Source organism: Rousettus aegyptiacus, unplaced genomic scaffold (genome assembly GCF_014176215.1).
Source record: "Rousettus aegyptiacus isolate mRouAeg1 unplaced genomic scaffold, mRouAeg1.p scaffold_m13_p_6, whole genome shotgun sequence".
Classification (NCBI taxonomy): Eukaryota; Metazoa; Chordata; class Mammalia; order Chiroptera; family Pteropodidae; genus Rousettus; species Rousettus aegyptiacus.
Genome location: NW_023416309.1, coordinates 84,726,006 through 84,736,863, shown reverse-complemented (window position 1 = coordinate 84,736,863; position 10,858 = coordinate 84,726,006). Strand labels below are relative to the sequence as shown.

General features: G+C 39.6%; 1 protein-coding gene and 1 pseudogene across 1 annotated transcript in view; both read left to right on the top strand.

Annotated features, from left to right (window-relative positions):
* LOC107500179 (schlafen family member 11-like) overlaps positions 1-10,858 on the top strand; it is a 65,463-nt gene that overhangs the window by 6,653 nt on the left and 47,952 nt on the right. The gene's annotated exons all lie outside the window — the stretch shown is intronic.
* On the top strand, positions 7,160-10,631 carry LOC118603829 (annotated as a pseudogene).

Below are 10,858 nucleotides of genomic sequence, written 5' to 3'. Positions count from 1 at the left end.
TCAAAGTATAATATAAAACAGTAGAACAGAGCAAATATTTAAAAATATAATCCAATAGAACATATAGAATCTACATATCATAGGGGCCTACCATGTGTCTGGGAAATGTAACACTTAATAATCAACACTGAGATATAACCCAATACAGATGTTGGACTGTAACGATAGAGAATCCATTAGCAGCCACACAAAAAGGCTGAGTCACTTCAAAAAAATCAGCCTTCTCAGAAGAATGTGTCATGTCAGAAAAGAGTAGAGATACACCAACAAAAGAGCCCTGGAAAGAAGTGTGAGCCATAATAACGTTAGCTTTTCTGTGCAGCCGCACAGTTCTTTAAGAATGAAGAATGAAGATAAACAATTTTGTGTATAAAAGAATTCAGGGAAGAACAATCCCATGAATCTTTACTGAGGAACTTAGAGAATAAACTTCATCCAACCAAGAAATGATCGTAGAAACATTGACAAAAAGATTGTCAAATAACATTGACTATAATGAACTATAACTCTAAGATAAAATAATATACATAAATAATATATAAATGACAGAATAATATATATGGTATATACTGTGACATTGTAGAAATTGCATTTCTAAGGAAGGAAAAAACAAGGAGAAGAGAAAATGGAAAGCTTCCTTGTTGCCTCATAGGTTATATCTGACAAAAATTTACCATTTTCGAAGGGTATCAATTTGTAGAAAATTAAGTGTGCTTAAAATTACAGAGAAAAACACAAACACATGATACTATTAGATGGCAGAGGAGAGGGAAATGATAGGAGAAAAAATTTACAAGATAACTTTATTAAGGCCCATGGTAGAGGACTGTCTAACAAAGATGGAGCTGCGAGTATTATATCAAGTAATTGCATGCCCATTTTTTATCCCCACAAATCTCTCTTGTCTTCTATCCTTCTATCCCAAAATTTTGTTCACTTCCTAAGCAAAGTGGTATTAATTTTGTTTTCATTTGTTGCTTTCTTCTAACCCACCCCTTCATGATCTTCTCTTCTACCCATGGCATAGGCTGCTAATGGTCTCAATATTTATTCTTTCCTTTTTCTATATTGTAATAGACATTTTAGGGGAGCACGTAACAACCTGAAATTTAAAAAATATATGCTATTTTCCAGGCTCCCTTGAAGCCCGTTGTGGCCATAGGACCAATTCTGGCCAAAAGTATGTAAGCAGAAGCTTCTTGATGGTCCTGTTTCTAAGAGAAATGGTGTATTTTCCCATGCCAATTCTATTGGGCAAGGGAGTATTAAGAAGTGACCCCAGGAAATCTCCTACGCTGTTCACATTATTCTTTGTGCTCTACTATGTAGCATCAAACTTTCATAATCAGTGTAATATTGTGCTTTATAAGAAATATATATTTGCCCAAAGCTGACAGTGGCTGGTAACAAAATTCCCTAAATGGGTTATTAGATGTAATCATAGCAAGGTTTATTCCCACTGCCACCCCTCGGTTCTCAGACTGGTCCATCTGGCATACACTGCATCCCGTAGGTAAGAACCCCAGCTGAGGCTAAAAATAGTTGTTTAGCAGGCTATGGCTTTATGCTATAAAGTTAGCTGATTCTGAGTGATGAATACATGGTAAAAACAGAATCTTCTCTGGGCGTAAGCTTATTGCTGTACCATTATAATATACTGTTGTAAGTTGAATTATTTGTTTGGACTCATTGTTTTATGGCAATAAATAAGGCATTCTGATAAGTCCACTGAAGAACAGAGTGAAGAAATGCAATGGAGTCACTCTAGTCAAATTGCTAAATTACTAAAATCAAATAGGTTGAAGCATGAGGAGATGATTCTGTTCTTGTTTTAACTAGCCTGGAAACTTAAACTTTTGAAGTTTTCAGTCCTGCATCAATGCCTGGATGTACATCAAACTTCCAGAAAACCCTCTAGTTATCTCCTGAAGAACTAGGGAATGTTTATATGTCCAGACCACCTCACATGCATTGTCCAGACCACTGGATGTGATCAGACCTGGCGCCATCCTCCAGAGCACCTGACATCTGACTGATAACTGTGCTGGACCAATCCTGGAGCTGAGAATGGAAGACTGATTGTACTAAAGAATGCACTTTTACTGTAAATGGTCGTAACTCCCCCTTACCACCCGAGCACTTCTTGGTTTTTGCCTAGTTTCCGATTTGCAAACCCTAAGACCCTTAAATAAATCTTTGTCATTTATTTCTAGTCAAAGCCTCCAGACTCTTTTTGAGTAAGTTAACACCATGAATGGTGATGCTAGCAGCAGCTTTGTGGGCAGGGAAGGAACACTCTCATCAGACTAAGTATTTATTCCTGTGAGCCACCATGTTTGTGCGGTTTTCTGTGGGGAATGCTGCTGTCTTGATTCCGCATTGACTTCCATTTTCTGCAGGATAAACACTCAGCAGCAGTGGTAGCCAGATCAGACTTGGTAAGAGGAAATCCATTAGCCCATGCATTGTCTCTATTTTAGAAGTGCTCAGTTACAAGAGGCGTATGGGACCCCAATTATGGACCATGCTTCCAATGGTAGCTTAAAATCTCATAAAGAAAAAATTAGGCCCAACTGGTTTCACCAGCAACTTTTATCAAACATTTCAGGAAAATATATCCATTCTTACACAGAATATTCCGGTGTATTGAAAAAAAGAAAACACTCCTCATTTCACAAGAAAATTGTGAGGAAAATATCCTAGGCCATCCTAACTAATGAACATGGATACAAAAATTCTTCAGTAAATGCTAGCAAATCAAATGGAGCAAATATACTAAAATAATACATCACTTTTTCAGGAATACATACAGTTTTTCAAGAATATGATACATATGTTTATCCTAAGAATGCAAGGTTTGGTTTAACATGTGAGAATCAATGTAATCCAGCACATCGACAGATTAAAAGAAAAATTATATAATTGTCTCAAATGCAGAAAAAGCATTTAATGTTATTTAACATGTATTCAAGATCCAAACACGCAGCAAATTATGACTAGGAAGGAACTTCCTTTTCCTGGTAAAGGACATGTTCAGAAGCTCTACTAAACATACTTAATGGTAAATGTGGAGAGCGTTCCATTTGGATGATTGAGGTGCTGGATAGCTTAGGGGATCAAGGCTGAGAAATAAGCGTTCCTGCTTGCAAATGCCCCAGTAAGTGGAAATCACTTTGACTACTTTGACTTTTTGTGTAGGTAATTTGACAAGATTTGCTATAGTTCTACCTTTCTACCCTGCCCCTTCTACTTTAGCCCTACAAGGCCTGACACACTGCCCTGCTCAGCCCTTCACACCAACACTGCTCACAACAGGCAATTCTGCCATGTTGCAGTATAAATGGAATATAGAACTTGGAGGCTCCCGGCCTAGGTTTTCGCATGGGCAGCCTTTTGCTCAGTGAGGAAGGCATGATAGTGCCATCTTAACACCTAGCAGTGCTGCTATATAGTTAATGATACTGTATTATATACTTGAAAGTTGCCAAGAGAGATCTTAAGTGATCGCAACACAAACACACAAATGGTAAGATGGGAAGTGATGGATATGTTTATTATGGTCATCCTTTAGTAATATATATGTATGAATCATTATGTAGTACACCTGATATACGATGTTATATGTCAGTTATATCTCCATAAAGCTGTGAAAAATACCTGACAAAGGTTATATATATTATATGATTTTACTTACCTGACATTTTTTGAAAGGCAAAACTGTAGGGATGGAGAACAGATCAATGGCTGCTAGAGGTTAAGGGTTGGACGAGAGTTTGACTACAAGGAGGCAGCATAAAGGAGCTTTTTTTTTTTGGTATGGAATTGTTCTGTATCTTGGCTGTCGTGGTGGCACACAAAACTATACATTTTAAAAAACCCTTAGTCTGTATACAAAAAAAATCCATTTCTTGTTTGTAATTTTTAAAAAATGATTCTTAAAAATGCTTTAAAAAACAGATTTGGCTTTCCTATATGTATATAAAAGATTCATTTTGGGGGGTCACAAGCCCAAATGTGGAATCTCACTAAAAACTATGAACCTCCTCCTCAGAAAAAAAATCAAAATAAATACAAATTTGAATTTCGAAGTCAAGGTAGTGGGAAGAGATGTGGATGAGTCCAGATTACCGTACTTGGCAGAACGGAGGATGGTCTCTCCAATTGATAGAGATAATGTGGAAGAAATAGCAGAAAAGGAAAACAACACAAAATAATATACACAGTATAAAGAAGAAACAGAAAATTGTCAGAGTGGGAGACTGATTTTGGAAACGCTCAGCTTAGGATACCTGTGCAGCAAGCAATTGAATACGTCAGTAAAGTTAGTCTGGACTCTGAGAAATACTAGAGCTATTTTCTAAAAAGTGGACTAACCTAAGGGCATCTCTTACTACTATTTCTATTTAAAATCATTCTGGAATTATTGGTCCATGAACTGAAACAAGTAAAAGAAATACTGTATCTAGATACAGGAAAAAGTAGTTCAAAATTAGTTTTGCTTTTGCATTAATAAGATGAGTAAGTAATAATCTTATCAATGTTTGGAAATGACATAATTTTAAAACTGAGCTTTCCTACATGCTAGCATTTCACAATCAGAAATTGTCACAAAAAGATATCCTTCTAGGAATAAAATTTAATATATAAAGTAACAATATGGATAAAACTGAAATAATTGAGATATATACCATAGCTCACTGATGATAAATATACTTTAATATCTCTTAGATCAAGATATGTCTTACAGTTTAATTGACAATTTTCTATTTTAATAGTTAATAACATGATACCGCAATATTGATTTTGAAATTTGATGAAATATGTTCAACGAAGACTTCAATAAATGGTAAAACATTCTATGCTCATATATGAGAAAACTCACTGTTGTAAAAATGACAATTCTTCCAAAATTAATCAATTTCATGTAATTATCATCAAAGTATACTCATATTGTCCTTTCCTTTTTGGTGAAACAAAATGATTCTAAGCTTTTTCTAGAAGAAAAATGCCACGATAATATCATTTGATATTATCTGACATTTAAGTCCTTAAAGCTTCTGGAATTGCTTTTTTATAAAACAAAAAACAGCAGTCCAATTCTATTTTCTTCCTAATGGTTGAACAACCAACCTATTTCCAAGCACCCACCTATATGAAACACCTGGAAAGTGACATTTTTGCTATTCTTACAGACATTCCAAATTCTAATGAGTGTACACTCCTGCTGCAGGGTGTGATGACAAACAGCTCAAGGATCATCTCAGAAAATAAGGAAAGATCTCAGAAACAAGAATCAAGGGTTCAATATACAGAAAGGTGCACCCCAACTTATAGCTGAGTTGTGTTGCAAAGTCTTTCACTGAGTCCTAGAACTCAAAGTCTTGGCTTACTAATATGACTTCACATTGCAGGTCAGCTCAGGAAAGCCTACTAATATCTCCGGGTGGAGGGAATGGTGTGGAGCAACAGTTTTTAGTTGTGAATTTTTAATTGTATTGAAACAAACTATTTTTATATTTGTAAAACGCTTATATTAAAATATAAGTAAGAGGTATAAAGGTCAATGGATATAGATTTCTGATATGACTCTGAAATGGACTTCGTTTTTCTGGACTTCTGAAGAGATACCATTGATTTTCTTTGGTCTAATTTCTTCCAGGCTTTCCTTTTCCAAAGTAGTTGCATATCATCAACTCTACTCTTCGGCTCATTATTCACGGTGCGCATCACAAGCTCACTCTCAAAACGAAAGAGGGAAAAGAGAGGGACAGCCATGGTCTGGCCGTCGTTTGGTACAAACACGGAAGTGGGGCAATGAGAAAGGGAGAATAGTTAATGCAGGATAACTTACAAGATGGAAGGGCAGGGAAAGGTGGCAAGAGGTAAAGGTGAAAGGAGGTAAAGAGGACACACGGGTATGAAGTGACCTGGACACGCGAGCGCCCCCTGGCCAGACTGCGGCGGCTAAGTCCCTGCAGGCCCCTGGGTTCGTAGGCGACTTCGGTTTCCTCGGCCCGGGCCACTGGGACCTCGAGCTTGGGGCGAAGGTGGGAGAGAGATTGCTGGGAGGGCTCCCGCGGTCCTCCGGGCTGTGGGCGCGGGAGCTGGAAGTGAGATGTTGAAACATCTACTCCCCAGAATGGTAAGAGGGCCACGAAGGCGGAAGGAGGGAGCCGCGGGAGAGGAGCAGTCGGAGTCAGGAACTAACTGATGCTCCAGAGGTCCCCAAATGCAGCTTACGCGCGCGGGGCGGGGGTTCGGCTCATTCCGCAGGCAGCCGGCTCCTCGCACGCTTCGCTCCGCTGAGCCGCCGCTTGGGTTCCCTGCGCGGCCGCCGCGGCGCGGCACCGCGCATCGCAGACGCGGGGATGTGCATAATAGTCCTGAAATAATACATATAGCTAACTTTTATTTCCCAGTCATCAAATTTTCACAATATTTCTGTGTGTTTTCTGGCTTCTAGTCACTTATGGCTTTTGTTCCCCAAATTGGTGATAATTTAGGAGTTCTCCTAAATTCCTTAGGTCTAGACCACAAGAGAATTGCCCCCTGGCTTTCCAATACAGAAGGAGGTGAGCCCTGGGGTTCTAAAGCAGAGTTCCTCAACCTTAGCACTACTGTTATTTGGTCACATAATTCTTTGTGGAAGGGGGCTGCCCTCTGAATTGTAGGATGTAGAGCAGCATTCCTGGCCTCTACCCTCCAGATTCCAGTAGCACTCCTCCAGCTGTAACAAGAAAAAATGTTCTGAGGGGTGGGGATAGTAAAATTGTCACATGTTAAGAATCATTGTTTTATATTAAAGTTCTTAGTTTCCTCAAAGCCTCAGGCACACATGCACTTGTGCAAACACACACCTTAACAGGAAGGCATGACTGCCTGAATTCCTAGCAGAAGTGGACCATTTGAGATTGAGAAGGGGGTGCTAGGAGGCTGTTCTGTGAAGACCCCTCCCTGATTGTCTTCCCTGTATGAGAGCAGTCAACAGTAGGAACTTCACAGCCCTGGCCTGTGAAGAGGCGGTGCTTTTCTTGCAGACAAGGAAACCTGTGGCTCCATGGCTACACTCATTTCTTTCTATGTGTGTTGCAGGAATACTTACAATACGTTTTTGTACATTTTAGTAATTTCTACCTCTTGGATTTTCAGTGACACAGGACGAGATACAATTTTTAAAACAGAATCCCTCTGTAAGAAGCTATTCTCAGATCATAAAGGACTGGAAGAATTAATGAAGATGCAGATACATCCTTGTTCTCAGGGGATCGTGATATTTTCTAGAAGCTGGGCTAGTGATGTTGGCTTAAAAAAAGAGCAGGATGTCCTGTGTGATGCTCTCCTAATAGCAGTTAATAGCCCCCTTGTACTCTTTACAATCTTGACACACCCCAGTAAGAGTGAAAGCCTTGAGTATGCCCGAAATACTGCTCGTCAGTTAAAGCAGAAACTGGGAACTGTTGGTTACACAGAAAAAGTGTGTGTCATTCCGAAGCTGATGTGCCTGCCCACCACACAGTGTAGACCCTGTGAAATCCCTGTATACTACCCCCAACCTACTGGCTTGCTAATGAGGAAGAAATGGAAGACTTGTTGTAGGCCCTCATCGTGGTCTCACTGTGCTCTAGATCTCTTTTGAGTGACCAGCTGGGCTGTGAATATTTCAACTTGCTCATAGCAGAGCAGTGTGAGCAGCTTTCAAAGAGCCTTCAGGAGACACGAGAACTGTTCATCTACTGCTTTCCAGGGACCAGGAAGACAGCGCTAGCCATAAAGATCACGGAGAAAATTAAGGACTTATTCCACTGCCAACCAGAAGAGGTTCTCTATGTTTGTGAAAGTGACTCCTTAAAGAATTACGTGCTGTAAGTGTTTCACTAACTGAACATAATAAATGTATTTAGTTAGTCTTTTCAACAGTATCACGGAAGTAATTTGTATTGTTAATCCAAGATTTTGCCTTAACTGCATAAATGGCAAGCTCAAACTATATTCCCATTTCCAAGTGATTAGGTAGTTGAGCTGCAAATGAGTGCCTTGCAATTTTTAGGCTTAAACATCTCATAAATTAGCCAAGTGCGCATAACTTTATGTAACTAGAAACATTTTTTCCCATACTCTGTGGCTTTATATTTTAGTAGAAATGAACCTACCTTTCTTTACATAAACTCTTTGCTTGAGATTTAATACTTAAATCTATAGGGTATTTCCTCTCATTAGACATACATAACAGAAACTTGAATTTAAATACCATTTGATTGTGTTTATAAAATATTTTCATTGGTTTAAGTTGTTATGAATCAATAATTTTAGAAAACATGCAAATTTGCTTCTGATTTAAATCTTTAGCTTTCAATTTACGAAAACAGCCTGGTTGCTTTATAATGCAGCAAATGAAGGCGAACTCATTTGAATTTTTGGTTTGGTTTACTTATTTATTCAACAAATCTTTCTGTGCACCATATGCATGCTAGGAACTATGGATATCTAATGTTAGAGGAGAAAATATATTGAAGACCTGGCCATAAACAGGGACAAAAGAAAAAATAAGCAATGTGAATGTGGTGTAATTAGTATGATAATAAGATATGCTTATCTTAACTGTGGCTGAAGGTTGGTCAGCAAATACTTCCCGGTAAAGAAGATCTATTGGTCACACTCTTAAAAGTCGGTGAGAGAAGTGAATAAAATGAGGGCTTTTTAGGCAAAGGGTTTTTTTATAGCGATTGCAAAGGCATGGAGACACTAAAGAATCGGAAGGAAGTCTGACTGGAGCAGTGAGGGAGTGTTGGTATGCGATAGGTGATGATGTTGCAAAGGAGGCAGAAGCCAGATGAGGAAGGATGCCATAAACTGTGCTAAGAGCTGTGCTTTTTAATATGCTTTATAGGTAAGTTTAAAAATTCCTCCATCAAAAGGCAAATTCGGTCTAACAAATATCTACTGAACTCTATGTGGAGGGGATACAGAGAATGGCTAAGAATCAGTGCTTTTCTTCAAAGTGGTACACAGGCCGAACTGGAAGAGAAGAACATGAACAGTTATGGTTCAAGGAGTAAAGCCCAGGGACTGCATATGTAAAATGAGAAAACCTGTAGGAATGAGTGATATTGCCTGGGTCCGAATTGAAACAACCACCAGGCTTAGTTATCTATTGCCTCCGCTCATTTCTTCCTCCTCCTCTGATACGCTGAGCAAAGTAAACACGGTCATAGTCCCAGAGAGAAACAGCCCTGTAGATTTGTTACCCTGTCTGATATGTCATGGAACTCAGCAACCTGTTGATGTTTCCTTACTAAAATCTAAAGAGGTTTCTGGTTTGTACTATAAGTAAATGGGGAAATAGGATGTGCTTTAAGGGGAATTTGCATTCGCCCATACCTCTTTTACATATAAAAATTATGATATGCCTCTAGGTGGCTGTTCTCTACCCCTGAAAAGAACAGAAAGAAATGGTAGTAACAAGTGTAGTAATTACTTTTGAGATTTCCTTTAGAAGTAATGAGCTTGTCTTTAGGGATTGTCACGATACAGAAAAAGACTAATAGAAATAATAGTCTCCTATCCAGGTTTATTTCAAAAGTTTCACATGCAGATTTAACTAGATAACTCCAAGGAGCAGAGTTTGCAATTATGAATTCTGTCAAGTAATTTATCAGTAAAACGGTTTTGGACTATTCAGGATACCACTGAATCAACGGATCAGCCTCCGGATGGGAACTACCCTCTGATTCCAATCCAGAGAGTAATGAATGCATGGTGTTCCCTGAAATCCTATTCTCTCTGTCATCCTTACAGCCAGCAAACCACCTGCCAAGCTGTCACCCGGAAGACCTTCATGCAAGGGGAGTTCCTAAAGGTTAAACACATAGTGATGGATGAAACTGAGAAGTTCTGCAGTAAATATGGTGATTGGTACATGAAGGCTAAGAGCATCACCCAGTCCAAGGTGAGGGGGGCTGCAAGTGACAACCTTCTCCATGGGGTTCTCTGGTTTTTTCTGGACCCTTTCCAAGTCCATCGTGCTGATGTCAATGGCCTTCCCCCTCCTTCTGCTCAGTTTCCTCGTAAAACGATCACCAATGGGATCCACTGCTCTCTGGAAATAGCAATGGTCATGAAACAAGAAATGAAGAGAATCAGAGAAAATCCTCTCTTCAATATGTCTCCAGACATACTGTCATTGTTCAGGGAAGCTGCCTACGAGGAAGCAATATGTGCTCAGGCTCTGCCTGGGGGTGTGTGAGACAGAGACTAACCTGGCAATAGGGCAAATCGCGAATCGTGTGGCAGAAAGATGTCACAGCCTGTTCCAGTGTGGCTATTTGCCCAAAGATATAGCAATTCTGTGCAGGAGAGGGGAGGACAGAGGACGTTATGAGCTTGCGCTGCTAAAAGCAATGGAATTAATTGAAACTCACAGAGCAACGGAAGTTGCCTTCAGCCAGGCCTCTGGTGTTTTGGGCAGTCACATCATTTTTAGACCAGTCTTCAGCAGTTTTCAGGCCTGGAGAGGAATATCGTGTTTGGGCTCAGTCCAGAATGTACCCTGTCAGAGGAAACTCATAAGCTCTGCTTTGCCTCAAGAGCTATTTAAACACCTCTACCTGCTTTATGAAAAGGCAGCCTTCTGAAAATTATTTCAAGCATTATAGGACTCCAGAAAGAGCAGAGTCCTTCTCCCAGGCAGGTGGCAGTCACTCCTTTTCACGTGTACAAGTGAGGAAATCAAGGCAGAGTCGGTATGGCAGAGAGCCACAGAAATGTATCTTGGGACCCTGACACTCTATGTGCAGAGTTACCGTCTGTTTTCCAGTACACTTCACCTCCTTCATGTATGGCAGACATATCTTGGTCGCCT